The 24,547-nt window shown below is 45.1% G+C and overlaps 1 long non-coding RNA gene across 1 annotated transcript; it reads left to right on the top strand.

Annotated features, from left to right (window-relative positions):
• The first annotated feature begins 357 nt into the window (after positions 1-357).
• LOC142406641 (uncharacterized) lies at positions 358-24,226 on the top strand. Its single transcript, XR_012774645.1, has 3 exons — positions 358-493; positions 8,738-8,902; positions 24,179-24,226. It is a non-coding gene; the product is annotated as an uncharacterized LOC142406641 (long non-coding RNA).
• The last annotated feature ends 321 nt before the right edge of the window (positions 24,227-24,547 follow it).

The following is a 24,547-nucleotide window of genomic DNA, read 5'->3' as shown; positions in this document are numbered from 1 at the left end:
TTTTGCAACTGAGAGACGGAGAGTGGGGTTAGGAAACATCTTCCACTTTAGAAAATTCAGAATTAAAACATTAAGCAAAACACTTTCTGGCATGAGATGCAGCATTGATATGTAGACCACACTAATAAGGCTAAGAGTATTGTTTTGATTAAATACCAAATTAGTAATCTCTCTAAACGTTGTACCATTTATCTGCATACTTTCAAGTGTAGTTGTCATTAGAGATGTGGGTTTGGGGAGGTTTTTTTATCTCACCCGCCTTCCATAGCAGTAAGTCCTGCACCCCATCCAATGAGCAAAGCACGCTGCAGAGTTGTCCTCCTCTCTTTCCAAAATCCTCGTGTTGCTGTCAAAAACTACAGCAGAAAGATACATCCACTTCTCAAGCAGAACCTTCTGATGGCAGGAAGAGCCTTCTGCGAGGACGTGGGGGGAGGAACGCTCTTTCTCCCGGCGGGCAGTGGGGATCAGAGGGGCTTGGGCCCCGGCTGAGGTGAGGCTCCTTGGAGGAGAAGACAGCCTGTGACCGGGTGTCCTGGTTTCGTCTGGGATAGACTTAATTTTCTTCCTAGTAGCTGGTATACTGCTGTGTTTTGGATTTAGTATGAGAATAATGTTGATAACACACTGGTGTTTTAGTTGTTGCTAAGTAATGTCTACACCAGTCAAGGACTTTTCAGCTTCCCATGCTCTGCCGGGCGCACAAGAAGCTGGGAGGGGGCACAGCCAGGACAGCTGACCCCAACTGGCCAGAGGGCTATTCCATACCATATGGCCTCATGCTTAGTATATAAAGTGGGGGGAGCTGGCCCGGGGGCAGCGATCGCTGCTCGGGCACTGGCTGGGCATGGATCGGCGGGTGGTGAGTGCTTGTATCACTTGTTTTTTTCCCTTGGGCTTTGTTCCTCTCTCGCTCTCTTGGTTTTTTCCTTTTCATTACAATTTATTAGTATTATTATTTTTTTTCCCCCAATTATTAACCTGTTCTTATCTCAACCCTCGAGTTTTCTTACTTTTGCTCTTCCGATTCTCTCCCCAATCCCACCCGGGGGGAGGGTGAGCGAGCGGCTGCGTGGTGCTTAATTGCAGACTGGGGCTAAACCACAACACCGGGAACACAAGGGAAGAGGGCAGGAGAGCCGGGAGTGCCAGGGGGATTTTCATGTGAGCATTTCTTGGCTTTTCACTATTTCCCTTTCTTGAATAAGTACCCTTCCCAAATAGCGGGGTTTTCTCACCCAGCACATATGTTTAATTTGCCTCCTCCCAAGCTTCAGGGTGCTTGGGGATGGAGCCTGCCAGCAACACTGCCTAGCCCAGCTTGCCAGGAGGGTAAAGCAAAGCGTGACCTCTCCTATGGGAACTGCAGGGGACCCCAGAGCTGCTGGGGACACATGTAACCACCCAGCACGGAGCTTGGGCAGGCCGGCAGGGTTAGCACCTCTGCTCCGGGGAGAACTGGGAAGAAATGTGGTTAATAACTGCAGCCATTGCCGCCTCTGGGTCTGACTCACCTGAGAGGCAGTGCCTTTAGCTGCCGGAGCAGAGTCGCCACGGATGCACGGAGGCTTCTTAACAGAGCGCATCTTTTGTACCGACTCCGAGGGAATAATGTCACCTACCCAGCCACCAGCCCCACTTTCCACAGCGCCTGAGTTTTTCCTTAGAAGTTTCCTATTCAAGCATTTAGCCTGACCAGGGCTGACCTTGCTTAGCTTATGAGATGTAACAAGATCACTGCCTGAGGTGTGAAATGACACTGGAATGGAGGTCATGATCTTACGGAGAGCATCTTCTTCCTCTGCTGCGACGTCTCCTCCTGGTTCCCCTGCCCCAGCATCCGACTAATCAGGCAGAAACAAATGCACCATGCTTCTAGCACACCACTGGCAGAATATAAAAATCTGTCCTTTCAGCTATTCAGCCATCTCAGAGGTATAGATTTTTTTTAATGTATATGAATCCAAAGATCAAGCAGTTCCTTTTTTATGATTTTTTTTTTTTTTTGGTCACTACTTCAACAGAAACAAAAAGTGTTTTCTATAGCTCTATCTCCGCAAGATGCCAAAACAGATTAACAGACAGACAAACAGACAGTGGCTTTTAAGCAATGTGGACAGCACTCCAAATCAATCACTCTGAATGAATAATACATTTAAGAACTGCAGCAATACGAACAGCAGAAAATTCATCTGCATCTATAGTGAAACTACCTGGACCCATTTCAAGGTGGAATATTCTACAGAAAGTACAGAAGGCACTTTTATTTTGCTATTTCAAATACAATAAGAATGAATTTGTGTATGTGTCAATCTGTCGCATGCTAGACAGGGCTGGTTCTGTGAATGGGTACTACTACGTAAAGCTTTAGATCGAGCTATGGAGAATATATAGTTTTTTATTTACAGGGCATTAGGATAGCACAGTATACAAACTATTCATAAATGACTTCTCATATGAACTGCAATAAAAAAGCTTTTTTTGTAGGGAGCAATGGGTTGAGAATGTTTTTATTGTGATGCAGGAAAGAATGAGCTTTAGAAGGAAACTTAGCAGGATAAACTTAGAGGTCAATCAAGCCCAAATAAAAAAAAAGCATTGAAATTCAAGTACAGGTTTCAGTGGCAAGCCTAATTGACAAAAGAAAGGGGTGAAGTGCCCCTCTGCTGAGTTAAACCAGGCTCAGATCCACGGGGACATTTCAATTGCCTTGTTTATTTTTATCATTGAAACTAAGATGACTTTCTGAAGGGGAAGGAAAAATGAAAAGCCCCAAAGGCTGTTAACCTTTCTTCAGGGGCAGAAGGCAAGGTCATCAAAAGTTTTGTGACTCTTACGGGGAAATAAAGCAAATGCGGATGGTGGAGGCCGGTCCGTGCTGAATGAAATGGGTGAAAGCTCCCACACCGCTGCGGGCAGCAGGTTCTCGCTGAAGATGGAGAAAGTCCTTGAGACGTCAGAGGCAGGCATGGGGGGTATAGGGAGGTGGGATTTTCTCCTTACTGTGGAGGAGTGGCTATTAAATTAAGGCTGATCTGGTCGATGTTAATGGATCTGCTTGTAAAACTCCTCTTTGAGGAGCTTGGCTAAAGGCAGCAAAGCTGGCATGCAGACAAGAGGCTTCTACAGGAGGGAACTGGCTCCTACTCTGCTGTGGGTGGTAAATCCCTCTCTGAGATGGGGTGATTTGTAGGAAACCCTGAAGAAGTACCTCAGTGTTTTCCCTCATCTGCTGTGTCACAGTAACCTATGGTATAGGAGAACATAAGGCTGTTGAGTTGGGCAAGATTTGTTTGCCCGTGTCTGTCTAATGGTGATTAACTTAGGAAGGCTGTCACAGAGTAAACGAGAAGGAAACAGCCACCATTCATCAGCTGGTGGCCTCCTGATACAAATCCTGCTTTCAGAGCTCCTACAGCAGAAGGTTAAAAATGATGCAATACATGGATTGTAGCAGTCATTTTATGTTTGCTTATAAGTTCGGGATGGCAGTGGGATAGATGACTAGGGTATACTCCTGAGCCTTTCACTGAAACAGATTTAAGAGGTTTTGAGGAGTTTAGAGGGGAAAAGAGAAACCTTCGCAAGATTAAGGTGAAGGCTGATTTCCTCTCCTTAGGGGAAATCCCAAAAAGCGTAAGGGATACCGAGGAAGGGATGTGGCCAGAGACATGCAGTAACCCATTTCTCCTAGGATACTGCAGGTGCCTGATTATCTTTGGGACCAGAAGTAGTGGACAAGGAGTAATCTCTCTAGGAGTGAATTATCAATGCCAAAAATAATGGTCCTTTTCCCAGTCTCTATTGCTCCGATTCTTCTCTGCCCATCAGATAGACAGCTAAGAATCTGAGCTAGCGTATTTGTGAAAATGCAACCCAAAAAGGAGGAGGAGAAACGCAGCCTCTGCCAAGTGGCACAAGTTCATTCCTTTACATTTGTATTTAAATTACTAAAATCATGCAGATTACTTGGAATCAATTTTGTTCATCTTTGCAAATGGCTAAGCGATTGCATTAATGCTCAAAGAGTTGATAAATCTGACGAAGAAAGGAAAAAAATCAGTTTAATGAAGACTCAGCAGGACTTCTGCTTTCCAACTTCAGCATCCCTCTAAAAGCATACTACGAGAGAGAGAGAGCGTGCAACCAAAAGCGCATAAACTATATAGTTCATAAGTTCCCAGGCAAAATTAATTTCTCAGATATTCCTGAGGTCTGTAGGGTCCCTGGGCTCTGGCACAAGCTATAGGGAGACAAGGGCATTTTTTTAAAGTCTCAGTCAGAGGGAGCACTATCCTCAAGAGATCAAATGAGCACTAATCAGGAAGAATGTTTGGTTATTAAATGCATCATTGAGTCCTTTAAATATCACTTGTTGGGTCATAAATTCCTATTAAACATAGATAATCCATCATTGTCTCATGCAGATAGAAGATAAAAATAGTAAGAGATTTGCCAGCAATTCACCCCTGTCCCTGAGTCCCCCCTTCTGCCCACTTTAAGACAGGTGATACTGCTGTAATCTTCTACTCTCAACTTATTCACTGCGTTACGGCTCGCGCTGTACTTTCTCTGGATTTCATGCCCTGCTCACTTATTTCTGTTTAGGGTCCTCTTTGCATTGATCATGCACTCCTGTCACCCTTACTCTCTCCCGCTCTACACACGGGTCGCATCTTAACTGAGTGCTTTCCCAAGCTGGGTGTCCCTGATACCAACCTACCCACTACCACTTTTGCAAGCTGCTTTTTAATGTTTTTTCTCTGTCTGGGAACAACAAGCTTTTTTGGGAAGGGGATTCCCACATGCATCAAATGCCACCAGGCTTCCTTCCCTTCTTTTCACCTAACCACGCTGGTGCACGTGCCCACCATATGGCTTGACATCTCTGGCCTCATGCATTGTAAGAAAAGATAGTGAAGTTGTCTGCATGGGAAACCTCTAGCCTTGTTTAGAGTATAATTGTACTCGTGTTTGTGAAGAGCTTGCTGCAGAGCAGCTGGGAAAGCTAGCTGGTTTCCTGGAGTTCGTGGGAGGCCATGAGTAGGTGGTAACTAAAAATTGTAACAGAGTTTGGAGGCTTTTTAAATCATCATTACTATTATTTTGGACTCTACAGAAAGATTACAAATCTTAATAGTTGCTCAGCTGTATAAAATTTACCTACTGATACATGCTATTATATACGCTTCTCACAAACAAATGCTACGTCAAGAATAGGAAATTATTGACCACTCTGTTCAGGCTAAAATGGTTTTCTTTTCAGTCTCCAACAGGGCTCTGGCAAGATGATTTTAAAAATAGCTACAGTTTGGAACCCAGATTGCATTCCCTGCCAGATTATAATGATCACTTCAACCAGGGCTGGGTGAACTTCAAAATGCTTGGAGACTCAGTTCAAGACAGTGCCCTCCAGTCTGTGATATTTTTAGCAATGGGCAAACCCAAAAATTTGGGTGGTTATCCAGAGTTCATCTGGACTGCCCAAATGCCTACAGTCTGCAAAAATGGGCTGGAAAGTTTTCAAGGAAGATGGGTTTTGCAGTATTTCCAGTACTGCCTATTTCTGCTCAGGTCAGGAATCCTAGGAGAAAATCCTCTTTCTTCAGAGTGTTTTGCTGCACTTCTGTTGCCAGTCATAGCTTAAAAGTGCAGAGTCTGGCAAACGAACTTGGAAAAGTAGCTGGGAAAAAAACGAACCTTTCTGAAGGCAAAATGATGGTTCAGGTTTGGGTGGTGGTCCAGATATATTCCTACCCTGAGATTCAGTCCTGCTTCTACCAAAAGCAGAGGGAACGTGCATGGCTGATCACAATGGAAGATCTGTTTTGCTCCTTCCTTGTGCCCAGGCGGCCAAGAAGGCCAATGGCATCCTGGCCTGTATCAAAAATAGCGTGGCCAGCAGGACTAGGGAAGTGATTGTGCCCCTGTACTCGGCACTGGTGAGGCCGCACCTCGAATACTGTGTTCAGTTTTGGGCCCCCCACTACAAGAGGGATATTGAGGTACTGGAGCGCGTACAGAGAAGGGCAACGAAGCTGGTGAAGGGTCTGGAGCAGAAGTCTTATGAGGAGCGGCTGAGGGAGCTGGGACTGTTTAGCCTGGAGAAAAGGAGGCTGAGGGGAGACCTCATCGCTCTCTACAACTACCTGAAAGGAGGTTGTAGAGAGGTGGGGGTCGGTCTCTTCTCCCAGGTAACAAGTGATAGGACAAGAGGAAATGGCCTCAAGTTGCGCCAGGGGAGGTTTAGACTGGATATTAGGAAATTTTTCTTCACCGAGAGGGTTATCAAGCATTGGAACAGACTGCCCAGGGAAGTGGTTGAGTCGCCATCCCTGGAGGTATTTAAAGGACGTTTGGATGAGGTACTTAGAGACATGGTGTAGTGATGGTTTTTGGCAGTGTTAGGTTTATGGTTGGACTCGATGATCTTAAAGGTCTTTTCCAACCTATATGATTCTGTGATTCTGTGATTCTGTGATTCTGTGAATACCCCTGAGTAACGTTCTGCTACTGAGGTAGTTCTAATTTAGATAGGAGAAAATTCCCTGAGGATTACAGCTTCCTGGCAATTCTGGGTAGTTTGCTTTTCTTTCCTTCCATGCCAGATACTGGCTGTGATGTAAAACTGTTTTGCAACAAATAAATGAGTATTTAATGTCTTTCAGGCAAAGAACTGCAAGATACCCGAACCAATTAATGACTCTGAGCCAAATTCATCCCTAGTTTAAGCTTAAACAATTTCAGTGAAGTTGCACCGGTGGGCAATCAGATTTAATCTAGATTTAATCTTTTGATTTCATGTGAGGGGCCTGGCTATGTGTTAGGTCTTAACAACTAATCAGCTCAGCTGGCTTTTGGGGTGAGACTGTAGATGGAGAGGGAAGATGGCAAAGGTGGGTTGCTGAATACTAAACAGGCACTCTGGAAGAATTTCTAAATAAATAACATTGTCTTAGGCCTCACCAGGGGAGAGCCTGAAATGCTTCTGCCATGGGAAAAGTCCAGCATGCCATATTCCAGGAGATTTTTAATGACACAAACTCAGCAGTTTAAGACAGAACTTGCTTCTGGTCTTTGTGACATGGGCCCTTGAATCTCAAGAAAACAAGACTGCATTCTTGTTTTCTTCCAAATTGCATATGCTCTTTAAACTTTGAATAAATAATGAAGCATCACGCTTTTCTTCCTGAACAGCACTTTCCCTCATGGTGCCTATCCCAGCCCCTGTTAGCAGAGCCTTTGCCTGGCTCTGTATCACAGCACCATTGAGAGAGGCAGGAAATTTCCTTGAGATAGCAATTTCCGAAGGGGTTAAGGATCCACTTCTCAATTAGCCCTCTAATTGGCAGCAGCAGGGGCTGAATTCCGGTTGTAGCAGTAACAAGCAACTCGGTTCAAGTCATGCCATGTGCCTGCTATTTGTTCCTGCAGGAGTTCACCAATAAAGATATACACAGACCTCGGACCTCAGCACAGCAGGAATCTTTACAGAAGCACATATTTCTGGTTTTTGCTCTGAAGGCATAAACTTAGGTTATTTTGTGCCTTGCTACTTCTTGCATTAAGTGCTCGTTTTGGAGTGCACAAACCCACTTGGAATAAAAACAGAAGCGCAGCTGAACAACCCCCCTCAAACAAAATTCAAATCAAACCCTTTGAGATCCAGTGAAAATGTGAGTACTTGGGTTCGGGGGTTTTTTTCCTTCCTGTTTTGAACTCATTCGTTCTTCCACATTTGGCCCAGGATCAGAAGCTAAAATATTGAAAAGCTCCAGATAATATTGTTATAGTGTACACTTCTGACCCCTCAAGGTGTTAAGGACTTTCAGTAAGATCTGGGGACCTTCAAAGGGAACTAGATCCAGTTGGCTTTAGTGGAGGGGACAGAGTCTCCAACTCAACTGACCTTATGCAAAATCTAGTATTGATCTAGATTTAGATGCTTCCTGGAGAGTGGAGGTCTTTTCCTTCAGTGATGCCTCCGTCTTTTAGGTTTTTGACTTTCATGGCTCATGTCCTTCAAGTTTGAGAATGTGAGACTGGGCATATATGACCCAAGCTGGAACCGAAAACAGCTGGGTAGCAGCTCTGAGAGCTATCCCCTTACCCGGCTCCGAGTGTGATCTTTGCTCAGGCTAGCTTATTTGAAATGCAGTTTCTGCCTGGAGCCAGAGTTTTCAGAGCTGGTATCCTGCCTAACTAAAAATTCAAATATAAGCAGCCAGATTTGGAAGCCAAAATGTAGCCACCTGAGCTGGAAAATCTGGGTTCCAAATGAACGACTTCCCCTTAAGCTGAAGATCACTGACAAACGAAAGGCGTGCACCATCTATTTGTTTAGGCAAGTGATGCCACTGGGATGGAGACAATCACTTGCCCAGGGCAGGGCTACCAACACCAGTTTGGAGGGTTGAGCAGCCCAACCTTGGAGGTTTGCCCTTCACTTGGTACTGTCTCAGGCTGCAGCTCAGCTAAGCACATGCAGAACTTCAAGCAGATGCTGAAGCACTTTGCTGAATTCAGGTCTCAGGAAAGCTGAGCTTGTTAATGCTGAGATCACTTGAGTGCTTTTTTGTTGAAATTTTTCACACTTAATTTATTATGACAAGGGAGATAAAGTATAGACTATTAAGTCTAATTAATGGCACATGAAGTAACATTGATATGTAAGTGCAGAGAGAAGTGAAAGAGTCGGAGCATGTACTGCTGCCTCTCTCTTTCTTCCCCTTTTCAGAGTGCAACTGTTGTGAAGGGCCTGATTCCACGCTCCTTTAAAGTTAAAGATTTTGTCTGCAGACCTGAGCAAGAAGCAGCACATACACCGTGTCGCTTGTCTGCAGCTCTGAGAAGCTTCGTTCCGCCTCCAAGCCACAGCCCCACTTTCTGCAGCAGAGAAAAGGTTTGTAACCTCCTTATGGTCTGAGGCATCAACAGTGACGTCCATGCTCCTTCCCTCCCTCCACCCTGAAAATAGCTCTCACAGCACTTCCTACAGGAAAGACAGTCTGCCAGGTCAATGGTCTCCCATAGCCTCCTGCATTTACTCCTTCTTCCTGCCCCAAGCCTGCTGGATGACCTCTTTTGGAGATGAAACTGCTGCCTGAGGTTTCCCCATCAGGCTCTGGCCATCCACACAAGGCAGTGATCAGCTGTGTTAGACACCGATAAACACACAGAATACAACAGACCCCAGCAGAAGGACGCTTAAGCACACGTATTAAATAATTAACCCTCACAACAGCCTGGCGAGGCAAGATTCCCAATTTCACAATGGGGAAAGGCAGAAGCAGAGAGGTTAAGCAATTTGCTCAAGGTCGCAGGAGAAGTAATTGTCAGTGCAGGGATTAAGACTTAGGAATTTATAGCTCCTGGTCCTGTGTGCGGGCCACTAGATCACCGTCCCTGGCACTCCAGAGAGCCAGGCTGCTTATTCTTCCAGTAAAATGCTAAACCAAATGCTCTGACCTTTCCCAGTGTTATCAGATGAAGTGCTTTCTTAACTCTAGGTTACGGAGGGCAATGGCGGGGGGAGTGAGGGTGGGAGGAAGTGACAGACCGAAGCTGGTATGTGCAACGCTTGTGTAAGGGGATTTTCCTCGACCCATTTTAGGAGCGCTTGCTATTCATCTGACCGCAGCACGGGAGGGAGAGTACAGTGACCAGATGGAGGTTTTGGGAGTATTTGCCCCGTTTTCATTTGCAGACACTGACAAACTGTTTCAGAGATTGCACTGGGGGTGTGGGCAGGCTTATAGCATTCACAGGAAGTCAAGTGCTGCCTGTGAACTTGGAGTACTTGCAGAATATATAAATAAACTGTAATTTACTGAAATATATGTATGGAAATCTTCAGGAAAAGCTGACATGCAAAATTCAGTATTTCCAGCCCACTGTTAATATTATTCTGTGCATCTGTGGAGCTTCAGCTTCAAAGAAACATGCCCACCTACCTCCCTTCTTGGAGTCTGACGCTATTCAATTACTTCATCCTGTTTCTGTATCAGCCATTAGAAGGCAACACCTTCAAGATGTGACCGTCTGCAGGGCTACAAGCAGGGTTCCCAGCTCTGTAGGCACGACAGCTGGTAAATGTGTGACTGGCCAGGGCTTTGAGGAGGAGAGCTCTGCGGATGAGGGGCCACCATGCTCAGGACCCCCTGCCCAACCTGAGCTCCTGCTCAGATGATGTCCTGAAACAAGCGGCTTTCCTGCACTCAGCAGAGCAGGGTTATGCTGCGAGAAGAAGATGTTGCCCCTGCTTTTGCGGCGTTTATGGTCAGTAATTCAGCCGGAACCCAAACTGCTGTACCATACTAGCAATTGTCTCCTCTGTGGCTTTTCTTCCACTTGCCTCAGCTTGATCTCTCTGGACCTCAGACAGCTGCTCTTCAGCCCCATTTATCCACGTTTCACATAGGCACTGCAATATTTGGGAGATGGGACCTCTGTTTTTGATAAACAGAGAAATGTGCCTCCCTACGTAGCCAGTGCTGAGCAGGGGCTGAGCAGAGAGGCTCTCCCATTCTCTTCAAACACGTTTCCAGAGCTGCTCCAGAGTTTGGGAAGAGCCATATGGGATCTCAGATTGGAGCCAGCTCTGTGCACTTCTATTTTTACCTGCAAACCTTGACAGCTTGCAGTGGCCTTCTTGTCTGCAGGACCAAGAGGAACAGCTGGCCTGGGAGCAGTGACTGTCCTTTCAATAATCAGCCTGATGCTGCCTCTGATAATTAGCAAGAAACGTAATGCAAAACGTGAGTTACACCAATCTGTAAATCAGTGGGCCTAAAGGGTCTCCTTCTGAAAGCTGAAGCAATAGCACATGGTGCCATTTCCCTTTCCAGGGCTTTGCCAGACTGCTCTTGAGGGCTGCAGGTTTGAATGTTATGAGAAGGGAAGGAGTGCATGAGAGATTTTAAATGGAAACAATCCCTGACTTTGTGACATACTCAGTAATTTCACCAGGATAGCTTCACAAGAGGGTACAAATGAGAAATATGTGTGTGTGTATGTATATATGTCCTAATTTTTTTATACATATATATATGTGTGTGTGTATATTTATATATAATTTCTTATCTTGGAAAGTTCAGTTTTGATACATGATTGGTTTCCTCTAATCTTATATCTCATCTGAGTGAGCAAGTCACTTGACAATCTTGTGCCTCAAAGTCAGGCAGTTAATTCAGACTACGTTACAGCTAAACACTTCTCTCTTTTCACTTGCCTGCTCTAAATACAAGCCCATGTGATTTGCTAATTTACATAATATCTTCTGACAAGCTGACTCTGAAGTCTTCTTGGGTGATTTGCTTCTCTTTGCAAAACAAAATGGGAGACAGTAACATCCAAGGGAACGAGTGTATCTATTTCCCTTGGATTGAGCGACTTCAGCTCTTGGAGCTCTGGTTCCTCTGGAGGTAGCAGGATCAGAAATTATGCAGCTGCCATGGAGATGGAGGCAGCAAACCTCTAAAGGGATCTGGAACTACGTCAAGTGGGTCAGCTCTCCGGCTCCCCGTTACACAAACCAGAAGATGCTCTGAGATGCTCCTCTTCTCCAGAGAATGATAAAATGGCCCTAGTGTCACCCATGCATGAAACCGGGAGGGTGACATGAGCCGGGAGTTTAACTAGGTGCTTTCTCTCCCTGAAATAATATGCAGTGGTGCTCTGCCTCTTGCAGAGCAGGGAAGTAAAACAGATTAATATTTGCTAGCATTAAAAAAAAAAAGTTTCCTATGGATTATCTTTTCACAGAGCCATAAGCCTTTGAAAATTTGGTCCCAACGTATCTTGCCTATGAAGTCAATTAGCTCCTAAAATGACAACACATTAGAAAGAACCCAGAAGCTGATATAGAAATACCTTGCTTTATTAAGCCTGGCCAATTTTCTGTCAACAAAAATTATGCTTCTGAAGTGATGTGGAACAAGAATCAAACATGAAAGCATACAAGTATCCACTTTTGAGCCCTTGAACAGTTATAAGAAGCCACTTCTTCTTGGTATTTCTGCTACACAGAATGAATTTTCATTACCTGAAGTATCTATTATCTAATGAATAAAAACCCTGCATTATGCATTAAAGTGTAGTATGAACAAAAACTCTGGAAAACATACATTACTTCATGGTGAATTCTTGTGGCAGAAATGGTATTTTTAGTGACTTCTGTGGCATGGATGATGTGTCACCAACCATATTACCGAGCTTGCAGTCAAACTTCATCTTGACTTCTAAACAACAGAAGCAATGAATTTCACGAATAAGCATGTGCTGGTCAGGGAACATATAATTTTTTCATCAGGACATCATGCTCCAGATCCTTGGTTGTGGTTGAGGAATGCAACTCCCAAATCCTGAGTGGTTCATGTGCGGTCCAAAACCTATGGCAAATTGAAGGTATAGCAATCAAAAATGGCATAAACAGTCCAAAACACCACAGCCAGGTCTGAGGATGTCAGGCCACCCCTGCTCTGGGAGGAAAGAATTGTGCATTAAACCAGCTGTAGGCACAAAATCCGCAAGGATTATAGTCTGGAGAACCTCCAAATGCTGGGACCTGCCCTGATGGCTTTCGTCTTCCCTTTAGAGCACTTCAAAGGAACTTTGGGGAAGATAGATACCCTCAGCTCCCCAGGACAGAGAGGTTATATTTTAAGTCTTGAAAGCTCCATCCGTTGTTTGAGCATTTGAGGTCGGTGCCCTGCATCTGCATTGCTTTCTGCTCCCTTGCTAGCCCATCATGCCTTTCCTACCAGCAGCAAACCGGACAACAGGGTTTGCTAATAGGTCTGAATTTATCACAAGATATGTCATGCTCAGTTCCAGCCTCTTCATCCCAGTTTTGCACGTAGGGAAGTAGAGCCAAGTACACTCCAGTCGTACACTTCCACGAAAAGTCAGCCTTAATGGCAGGGGTAGCCCAGTGACCTACTAGGCTAAACACAGAGTTGGTTAATAGCATGAAGTACTTTGGCCTCTGTGTCAGCTCTAAGAAATATAAGCGATTTAGCTGTTTGGGGAATGGTGGCAATTGCTGAATTCCACCTTGGACAACGCAACGAACAAGCACAAAGGCCAAGAAGGGCACAGCTCCAACAGAAAGAGGAGTGCCTGGGTTGTGGCTGGGTCAAGTGTTTTTAACCTCAGGTAGCAGATGTGCAGATGTGCAGGGAGTGGTGCAGTTAGCACCGTGCTCCGAGGAGGCATGAGGAACCATAAAGAACAGCAAAACATTGTTTACAGAAGCCGAACAGCTGAGGCTGAATCTGCTGTGATAACAAATCCATAAAGTTATACTGGAGCGCTAGTTATGAGGAGCAGGAGTTTGGCAGAGTGCCTGTGACCATGGAAATAATTGATATTTTCAGTGAGGTGGCCAGAACAAAAAAAAAGGAGAAAAAAATCAGTCTGAGTTGTCCAAAACCATTTTTTCCCCTTTTTTCAGCACAGAAAAAATAAACTGTCTTGAGCCAAATAAACATTTTCTTCAACCAAAACCATTTTGCTTCCCCGCATCTTTAATAGAGCAAAAGAAAAAGGCAATGCAGGGCTAGTTTCCCTCATTTGGGCTCAGGGGTTACTCTAGATACTGAGGAGGACACAAGTGCTCAAAGGGCTGCTCCCTTCCTCCTCCAAAGCCCAGCCAGCAGCTCAGGCCCTCCCCTGCAGTACGGGTGGAGCGTACCGATCCACCCCAACAGCGAGGGAGACAAGCCGGAGAAGCCTGAAAAGCCTCATCCACACTTTCTGCAAGATGCTGTAAGCTCTGCAAAGAGAGGCACAGGGTAACAAGGTCAGTACCACTGCAGAGAGGCGATCCAGAGCACAGGCATCCTTGGCTGCCTGATTTTTGACCCAGGAGAGGGTTAAAAGCCACATAAAGGAAAGCTGGGGGAAGAGGTTCAGGCACGGGTTAGTCCTGTGCAAGAAGCTTGGAACAAAGTCAGGTTCAGGAGAAGTAGGTGGGAAATGTGGGGTTAGGAAGGAGTAGGGCCTGTTGCGATAGCACAAGGGGTAATGGTTTTAAACTAAGAGAGGGTAGATTCAGACTAGATTTAAGGAAGAAATTTTTTACGATGAGGGTGGTGAAACACTGGCCCAGGTTGCCCAGAGAGGTGGTAGATGCCCCATCCCTGGAAACATTCAACGTCAGGTTGGACGGGGCTCTGAGCAACCTGATCTAGTTGAAGATGCTCATTGCAGGGGGGGTTGGACTAGACGACCTTTAAAGGTCCCTTCCAACCTAAATAATTCTATGATTCTGATTTTATGGAGTGGACCCAAGATGAACGAAACCACTCAAGATAGAGTGGGCAGAGATGCCTAGCTTTTTGTTTATTTTTTGGCAGGGGGCTATAAATTAGTAGTTGTGGGGGAGGGACAGAGAAAGGGGAGATTTCAAACAACAAAAAAGGGAGCGAGACTGAAAGGGGTAAATACTCACCAGCTCAGACACGGCAACAATAACTGGGTGCTTATACAGCAAGGGGAGCTGAGTGTCAGCTTTGGGTCCAAATATTCAAGTACCTTTTGCTCTGCATATTCAAGTATTTTCAACCTGAGTGAAAGAATTTCAACAGAAAAGAGAGTCAGTATCCAAAAATATCCTAAAGCTCAATAGTGTAGGGCCCTTCCAAAAGTACAAATCAGACGGAGAAGGGACTGGAGCTCAGCCCTCCCCTGTCCCAAGTGTGTCCTCACATTTGGATGGTGAGCGTGTATGTGAAGATGCATGTAAGGATGCAATGGAGGGGAGGGGGGACAAGGAGGTAAAAGGGGTATTTTTTATCAATAACTACTCCAATTTTCAAAGACTCTGTCAAATGACAGCAACTGCAAAAGGAAAATCTCTGGATTGAAAATGTTACTACTAAGTCCATTGAATGTACCTGCTTTTTCTTTTTGTATTCCCTGAAAATATTTGCTGAATTGTTTTTCCTGTCCTGACACTGGAATAAATGATTTGCTGATGAAAAATTTTGCCTGAGACTAGTAGCACTGTATACTTCAACTAAATATATCAGCCAAGTAGAATACAGCATCTATGGCCCTACACCAAAGCACACACATAGATACCCAGCTTCTGTCGGAAGCTGCAATTTAAACCATGCAAAGGAAAAAGCACAACCCAAGCCTTGATTTAAATGCCATAACTTTAGCTACCTGCCCTCCAGTCAAAGCTGTGTTTTATCACTTTCCCTCCCCTCTGGTAGCACAAAGCAGCTGCCCAGAATATGGGTGACAGCCGCACAGTCAGAGAACGGAGCCTGGAATTAAACAAAGTCCATTTCCTCCTCCTGACACCAAATCCCACTAATTCAGACGATCATAAATGACTTCTTCCTAGGGAATGCTGAAAACCCTCTCCAGCAAGTATGATTTTGTACATTATGATCTGTTTTTATACAGCTTAATGAAATTTTTAAAAATTATTTTTAGGGGAAAAGCAAACACAAATAAGCTCTCAGCCTCCTCAAAATCCTCCTCAAATCCAAGTCTATGTGACATATAATTAGGAGCCATATATAATAACACTGATTTAGAGCTTGTTGTGATTTTGTCCACACCGTTGGGAAGAACACAGTGCGTTAGGGACCTCACCCCAGCCTGAATGATGTATAGTAACACCATCTCATTTCCCAAGCCAGGCTAAGTGAAAGCTGGATTTGCTGTCATACATAGGTAGCAAAATGCATCTTAAATATTAGGGCCCACTTTTCAATGAACCCAGTCATGATAAAGAGTAATCGAGTCCCATGAGTTTCTGTGATGATCTTTTTTCCTTTTTCCCTAGCACCGGTAGTGATCTTGCAATATTTAGGTAAGGAGACTACAGCACCTTTACACCCCACACCTGAAGTCTTGCAGCTTGCTGCCCATCAGCAGTGGCACTGGTGGGTATGTGGTGCACATCATCCCTTTTCAGGGCACACTTTTCAGGCTCCACTCCCACAGACAAGCCAGGGCACCACTTAGACCGCTCCAGAGGCCTCTTTCCTTCTTACACCGCATGTGGTGTCATTTAAATCTTCCTCCAAACTCCCAGTATTCTCCTTCCTCTCCCATGATCTTCTCCGAAGAGCAGAAGCATCCACAGGCGACCCCCTGTTTCCGTGGCACGATCCTGCTCTCAGCAGTGTGATAATTAAGATGGTAAGTCATGGTTTTCAAAAAAACCCACCAACTTGAGGAGTAGCCAATTAAAAAAAAAAAAAATCTGGTTATTTCCTGTCTCCTACTCAGATCGGTCTGAAAACGAAACACTATGCAAGCACAAAAAGTTATTATGTGACTCGCAGCCTCCAGCTATTCTGACTTCACTGGATGCCTTACAAGCATCTATTGTTCTTGGAGATAGCCTGAGAAGTGCTTCCCAGAGAGATTATTATATATTCTTGCTACGAGGAGGAAAAAACTATCTGATACTCTGTCATGTCATCTCTTTAGTGGTATCTCGTATGCAATATGCTGTGGAAGTGTGAGAGGGAAGAAAACAAACCTGTTATATGACTAGTGGTGTTGAACCACTTATACAATGGACCCAAGAGCCTATATTTCACTCATGGCTGACTGACTCCACCTCTGTGCTCCTTGCCAGCTCTCAGTACCTTTACACTCTGTCCTCCGACGTAGTAAACCTTTCTATTTGGTTGCGAAAGCTTTTTTGCTGATTGCAAAAAGATAAATCCTCCATCGCCTGCCTCCCCCCAGCAGCTGCGCTTGCATGCATCCATGGGGCTGACTCCATCTCCATCCAAAGAGCTGCTCCTGCAAAGGGTGGGTCCCTTGCTGTTTCTGTGTGCTTTGGCCAAACCCCTGCAGACCTGACAGAAACTCTCCTGCAGACCTCACGAAGCCCTGAGTTCAGCCCTCTGTGATGGGGTGGGTGGCATATATGGTTGACCTATACATGGGAATGCGCAGCAGGAGCTGGTGATGGGGTGCTCTCTGAAAGCACGCACAGAGCTCTTCAGCCAAGTGGTCAGCCATAAACTCACTCCAAGGGATGGTATCCAAATATTCAAGAAGGGGTTGTGACTGCACACCACAAGATATGGCACTACGATTTTCCAATCTCAGTAAACCTGAAAAAATGAGTTTTGAACCCTCACGATGCTGTGCGGGTTGGTAATTTATGAACAAGCTTCCACATCCGCTAGCACTAAATATCGAACATTTTTCCTTTTTGGAACTGGCTTTTGGGGAAAGGAACAAAACTCCTCGATGAAGGAGGGCATCAGCTTGGTTCAGCAGGGCCAGGAGCTAGATCTGGGCAACACAATGTTATGGTGCAGTACGAATGAAGGCGTCATCTCCACCTCCCCGATGACACTCACAAACACACAGCTGTGTTGCCGGTGGTTGCAAGGGACCACTACTCAGCAGCATGCCACGGTGTTATTTAAAGTGGTATGGCAAGAAAAAGGGAGCAAACAGCAGGTGACAGGGCTATTTTCTCCTTCCCACCAGAACTTCACCTGCTTGTACTAGGTCCCACCTTTCCCAAACATCCTTTTCAAGAACGTAATGGGCAGTAGGGTGCTCACCACAGTGGTCCTTGTTGCTCCCACCAGACTGGTGTTTGCAGGATGGATGAGGAGATGCAGCGGGGTCCCCTTTCCTGGTCAGATGTAATCCAGAGAAGAGATGACATATATTATATCATAGTGGATTATGATTGAACCAGCAGTCCATGCTGAGTTTTTATATTCTGGATAATAGTTAAATGCTTTTGAAGTCTTGTAATCTCATACAGCACAGAGGTGGAAAGCTAAAAACAAGAAAGCGGCAAAACATAGCAAGAGAAATCACAGTCTCTATAACATAATAACAGCAACTCTCCCTCAGATTCCGTTTTCATGTTTCTTTTAGGCCACAATTTGCAGAACAGCTTGTTATTACGTTCGCTCGGCCCTGATGTGCTGTTTCAGTTATGGTACTGTCCTCTGACAGCTCTCCCAACAGGATTCACTTGAGGGAATTATTATTTGTATTACTACAGTCCTACAGGAGCTCAGTCAGGCACATAAGGAAACCAAACCAGACCAAAGGGGGTAAGTGGGGGGGATGGGTCTTGCCAAACCCGCATGTGAGAAACCTGTGCAAATGTCTATTTATTCTGCCCACATGAATGTCCGGGCAAAATACCCTGTGAGGGTGGGGGGGTGGTTTACAGCTACTGGAGAGAGAAGACTTTAAAGCTGAAATGCATGCATCAAAGCAAAAGCACTGCAACTGGGGCAGGAGTTTATGCCCTGGCTAATCTCAGCTCAATCTCAAATGGGAAAATCAAAAGGACAATAACCTGGTGCCTGCCTTAGAGACTGTTCACAGAGAGGGGATCGTTAAAATTAAAAATGAAAAAAATAAAATAAAATAAAATTTAAAAAATTAAATAAAATAAAATGCAGGCCTTGAAAAGAGCAGGGAGACAAGCAAGTTTAGGGTAACTGAGTGGGAAGATTTATTGACCTGATTTGTTTCCCCTTGACAGACTGTTTCTCCCCATGCCAGTCTGTGAAGCTGAGGTATCCCATGTCTTCCATCCCAGGGTGCTTGAGGCAGGACGAGCCACATTGAGCTGCAGCTCCGCAGAGTCTGGGGGGCCACAAGCCGTGGCCATATCCCCATTTGGAGAGGAGCTGTTTCTGGTGGCACTGCCCCAGGCAGTGGGCACATGGAGGGGAGACGGGCAGGGGAGACAGAAATCCTGCAAAGCTACCACAGAGGCAGGAGGAGGAAGCCAAAACAAGGCAGAAACTGAACTGAGGACACTTTGGAGGCTGGGAAGTAGAGTTTTTCGCCTCTTTATTTCTGATTGAACCTATCACAAATTCACCATAATGTGTATCAGGCAGGAAGGGGGGGCCTAATAGAGATAATAGCATGGATAATCAGCAAACATCGTATCAACATGCAAAAGCATGAAGCCTAAAAGAGTCTGATTAACCTGTAATCTTTATGAACTGCTCCAGGGTCTCAGAGGAACCTGAAATGAGACAACTGGGCCTGTGAGTACCTCAGGGGACAGGATGCACATGGCTATTTCAGACCTGGAGCAGCGGTGGGAGCTGCCGTGGGTGACCAGGGTCAGTTCTTCACCCACAGCCACAGGGCAGGTGTGGGAAGGGTTTCCCAGGCTCTCAGAAAGCCGATTCTGGGGATTTATTGTGCATGAGACAAGTGTGCAAGAGACAAATGATGCCTTGACCATCCTGCTCAAGGACTACTCATTCTCACCATCCCAAACCACACTGCTCCAAAAGAGCTGCTGAAAACCAGGGCACGGGAACTGCCTCAAAGGCAAACGAGTTGCTCTTGCATGAACCCCCTGAGTTTGGGGTTGAGGGCAGGATGGCCCTCACTGGTTCAAAACACTTCATCCAAAATGTCTTGAAAAGCCTTTGTGGACACTCCAGACTGATCTGCATCACTAATAAGACATTATGAACTTTTATAGCTTCTCTTCTAAGATGAAAAGCCATATAATGGTCCCTCACTGCATCCCTGTGAGATCAGCAGACATTATAATCTTTATTTTTTTGAAATAGGAATAGGCAGGGAGAGGGCATTGGCCACTTCAAAATTCATATCCACATGATAATTAGGTGCCACAAACATAATGAAGAGAAATCACAGGAAGCTAAGCACCTGCACTACTGCATTAAGTCTTAAAGTGTCTGGATAAAATGGCTTTTTTTTTTAAGTCTCTGACACAGCTGAGAATAAAGCTCTCATGTCCTGATTTGCAGAGATGTCCTTTAACCAGAAGACTTTTCCCAAAAGAGGTTACGCTAACAGCATCTTGTTAACACCAACCAGCACACCAGAACTTACACAAGATTGCAACCTTCCCCTTACACCCTGGCTGGGTCATCGTTCATCTAAGTCTCCTTTATCCTAGGTGGCAATGACTGCTACTTACGTTAGACATAAAATTTCAGTGTTGTATTCACCCCCACCTATGTTGTACTGAGGGTCAAGAGGCACAAATAAGCTTCACCTACTTAACATCCAAAATTTAGGACTTCGCATGGACTAAGCCCCTTGCTGTTAGTCTTTCATAATGTAAAATTAAGCTTCACGTGAGATTCAGTGACAGGAAAAGCGGAAGGAGAACGACCTAGGTTTCTTGTCAGCTAAAGCCCCTTTATGCTTTGAGGTCACTCTGGAGGTGAAGGAGGGCATGAATATTTGTAAATATTTTTACTTAAAGTTCTTCTGATTCTATAAGTGATGTAGAGGAGTTCATAGCCTACTGTGCTGAAATTGAAGGTTGTCAGCTTGTGAGCAGTCAAGGCCCCTCAGAGCCACAGGAGTAAAAACTAGAGCTGAGGAAATAATTTGCAACTCATTGTTTTTCATTAATTTCACCTTTGTCTGAGAATTCTCTATAAACAGATTGCAACATTCTCTAATTTATTCATTATTTCTGTTCAGCAGTAATGTCAGCAAATAACTTCCTCTCTGTAGAGCAGTCCATTATAAATTATAATATGCACTACGTGCCATATCCATCTATTTCCCTTTCTATTCCCTGGTAAGGGGAGTTAGGTAACAAAGCAGCGCAGTATAAATTTTACAAGAAAATAAACTACTCGGAATTCACTGATGGTCAGTAGAGGAGCATCTCTGTTTAAAATTCACTCGGCAAGCGCTCATGCTTGTGGAGCTTGAATATACAAATAAATGCAGAAGTCAAACACAGAAGGACTGCTGAACTCAATCAAATCAAAATTCATTTTCAAATTCAAATTATTACATACTTTTTTTTCTCTTTTCCTACTCACTCCACTCTGCTGGGTAGCAAAGAAGTACTACACATAGTAGCTTCAGGTCCAGGAGGGTCTCATGAACCATTTCCCCCTTTTTTTTCCAACTACAAGATCAAAAGTTCTCCAAAATTCAATGCCCAGTTCAGCAGAAACCATGATGTTGTCAATTGCTTAAAATCATCATCTTTTGCTGAAACCAAATGATTTCAGTATGAAATAAGACACTGGTTCACTAGAAAAGTTCCATTTGTCACTTTTGCCCTCTGCCAGGTCCCCTTGGAAAGCTGAGTTGGGGCTAGAAAATACAAGCAGACATGAAACCAAGCAGGGTTGAGTTTCATAGGGAAAGCATTGCTCAGCCAGCACCGTGCAGGGCTAGGCATTATGTGCATGGAAAGCTTAATCCATTGCCAAATTCCCAGGAATGACTTAACCAAATTTATGCCCGGTCTCTAGTTCATTTTACACTTGAGTTGCAGACTATGCGCCAAGCACACCTGAGCTGATATCCCACAGTGCTGGGCTTTCCATACCACTCCCAAAGGACATGAGCCAGGACTCCAGTCTCTCCAGGCACGTCACCAAACCATGGCGTGTCCACCTGAAAGTCAGTCCCTGGCTTACCTACACAAACCACACTATATACTCTACGGATGGACGTGACCAGCTACGTGGTGTGTGTCCAAATATGTGCCTGGAGGCTGAAGCAGAGCTTGGGAAATCTGTGGCATACCAAATATACGTAGTATATACACTACACTGTTTGGTAGTAGCAGACCCCACGTGTCCTGATACCCTCCTTTATATTCCCTGCAACTGTAGTACACACTGCATTTCTATGTAGTGTGCACAAACATTCCCATTTGAACGATGTCGTCCACCTGGCCTCAAGACGATTAGACAGTGTGCATGCCTATAGCACCAGCCTTGTTGCAGCTACAGGGAAGTATTTAGCAGGGCAGGTTCTTCTCTGCGCAGACCTAGAAAGGCGGAATCTTCTTCTAAAATGCAAATTTTTATTCAATATATTGCAAATGTGCTCCAAAGAACTCTTCTAGGAAAAACATTTACTGTGAATAAATATTGCATGTTCCTGGTTAGCTGCAAATTTTAAAAATCTTGCTCTGCTTTGAGATCTTGAGGCAGAAGGTAGCAAAAAGAGAAAAATGTAAAAGCTTTTTTTCCAAAAGAAATACACTTTTGAAATGAGGAGCACAGATCCTAATCCAGTCCATGCACTACCTCTGCTGAAAATCAGAATTTTTGTTTTATTGAATGACTTGAATGCCCAGTTGCTTCTTTAAAATCAAAACAAAACCACATAGTGGTCTCCAGCATGGCCCAATGCCTGCATAATCATGACCACAGGATGTCGATTTTTCCCACTGTTGTAAAATAATGTAATTTCATAGACAGATTCAACGCCTTTGTGCTTCAGTGTGAAAGATAATGACTGCTCACTGGAGGCCAGATCTTGCACACCTTAAACAGATGAGCCATCCCCGTTGATTTCAGGCTGTCACCGTAAGCTCTTCCACCTTCTCATATAGTTTGCATCAGCACATGTGCTCCAAGCGTGTTCGCTGGGTGAGGCTGAAGATCAGAAGTAGCAGCCACGATGGAGCTGTCTGTACACACCACTTTGGGGAGGAAGTGTTGGAGTGGAGATGTCAAAAAGTGATGAGCCTTAAAAATATTTTTATCTCACGCTCCACTAAAAGCTTTGCTTCCTGCAACCGAAAGCCAGCACAAAGGAGACGCTTTCGTATTAACTCCAAGCAGCCTACATGACAAAAGTCTTTGTTGCCATGTGCAGTATCAAAGCTCCCTCTGTGTTTAAAAAAAGCGTTACAAAATTTTTAGCGTTGTTGAGTTGCTTGGGTTCATTCACTCAGTCCCCTGCTCTTGTGGCCCTTTGAATTCACTTTCCACCAAAACATTCAGGCTTAATATTCCCAAAATAGCTGTCGGCAGGAAATGTTAAGAGTTCTCAGTCTGAGAAATAACAGGGATGCCTGTTGATCGGAATCACGGAGGGTAGGATTTTCAGTCTGTGTGTTGCTGAAGAGGAGGAGGGAGAGACAGAGGGGGGGGAGAGAGAGAGCCTCTCCCAGCAGCTCCCCGTGGGGTTGGCAGCAGCGTCCATGAGCGCGGAGATGGCTGCAGACCCTCACGAGTCACTCTCTGTGGCTCACAAGCACAGTGTGACATGTAATCTGCAAGCTGGTTATCAGCAGAAAGTCCTCAGCACCTCCTGAGTGGACATAAATAAGGAAAGAAACAAACGGAGCTGTAACTGAGATCAGCTTGTCCTTGGATGGTACTGGGGGCCTGCTCCAGTGCCCACTGAGACCAGAGGAAAGACTCTCCTGGACTTCACCGTGCTTCGGAACAAGCCTCAGTTGTTCGCTTGTCTCTTTTGCTTTGGAAAATAACTAATGGCCCCTGATCTTTACTTGTCAGCAAGTCCGCTTTCCCTGTTTGCTCTTATATACTCATCTGTCCTACAAAGTTTCTGAACTAATGAGTATGGCCCAGGCATCTCCTTCCTTGACCTGGTTTCACCTCTGCCCGTCTGGGCCATCCCCTTAAATGACTATTCTTGTTCCTGATGACTTCCAAGGTTGTACAACCTGGAAATTGTGCTGTGGTTGTACTGTATGCAGAAATGAAACCTTGGCACGCAATTGCATCTTGCCAGAAATGTCGATTTTTGAGTCAAAGTAACCCATGAGAAAAGGCTGGGTCAGGACACATCACAACTTCGTCAAAAAATGAAAAGAAACCCAAATCATCACGTTGCAGATGTTCTGGCCACACCTGCAGCCAGCCTTCCTTGGCCACACTCTGGAAGCTCAGTGGTAGGAGGGCACAGTTTGAAAGACAGACTGGGAGATAGATGTTTCTGGCCAGCATGGGAGAGAAAGTGGTGAATCTTTATTTTGTTCCCTCACAGGAACAAATGTGGGGAAAAATAAGAAGAAAATAATTTGCACTTCAGTCATCAATAAACTGAAGAGCGAGGCTGCTGGAAGGGGTGGGACTGGAACTGGCACCCAGAGCTTCGCAGGGGCAGTGGCAGGAGGGGCTCGCTCTCTCTCCCTCTAGCAAACAGGGTGCCTATCCTAATTAAGCTTCTGCAAAAGTGAACAGTAAAAAGCTTTGCTTTTTCCCGAAAAGCAAAGCTTCACGGGAATCTGAATGAATGTGTTCTTCACCTTTAATCTGCATGGGTCACCATTCCCGACTCGCAGCAGAGGTCTGGTTAAAAAGCGGTGAATGGGGCAGGAGCAAGCTTGTGGTGCTCTGTGGCACTGGGGTTGAGGTGCTGGTTTTGGGCGGAGAGCTGTGCTCGGACCTGCTGCTACTGGCCTTAAAATCCCTCCTTCTTCCAGGGCTGTGGTGCTATGTCAGTCAGCATTTACGAGGTGCTACGACGCTCCAACACGGTGTACCTGGAAAAGCCTAACCTTACGGATTTGTGCTGTGACCCACCGCAAGCTGCTGGAAATAAAGCTATTCCCAGTTATTGTCTTGGCATGGTTTCGATCCTCGCTGCAAATGCTTCCCACATTTCTGAACGTAGCAGTCACCTTCTCACTCACCCTGTTGCCGTATTAAAAGCAGACACGGGTCAGATACGGCAATGGTTAACACGATGCATTCCCTTTCCTAGGCTTAGCGCCTCAGCTATAGCTAGAAGCATTCGGTTGCCTGCCAGAGCTGAATTAATAAGAGGGAGACTGTGAGACAGTCAGATAGCA

This window comes from Mycteria americana, chromosome 2, assembly GCF_035582795.1.
Source record: "Mycteria americana isolate JAX WOST 10 ecotype Jacksonville Zoo and Gardens chromosome 2, USCA_MyAme_1.0, whole genome shotgun sequence".
NCBI classification, from domain to species: Eukaryota; Metazoa; Chordata; class Aves; order Ciconiiformes; family Ciconiidae; genus Mycteria; species Mycteria americana.
Note: the sequence above shows the minus strand (reverse complement) of the source record. Positions and strands in the feature narration are given on the sequence as shown.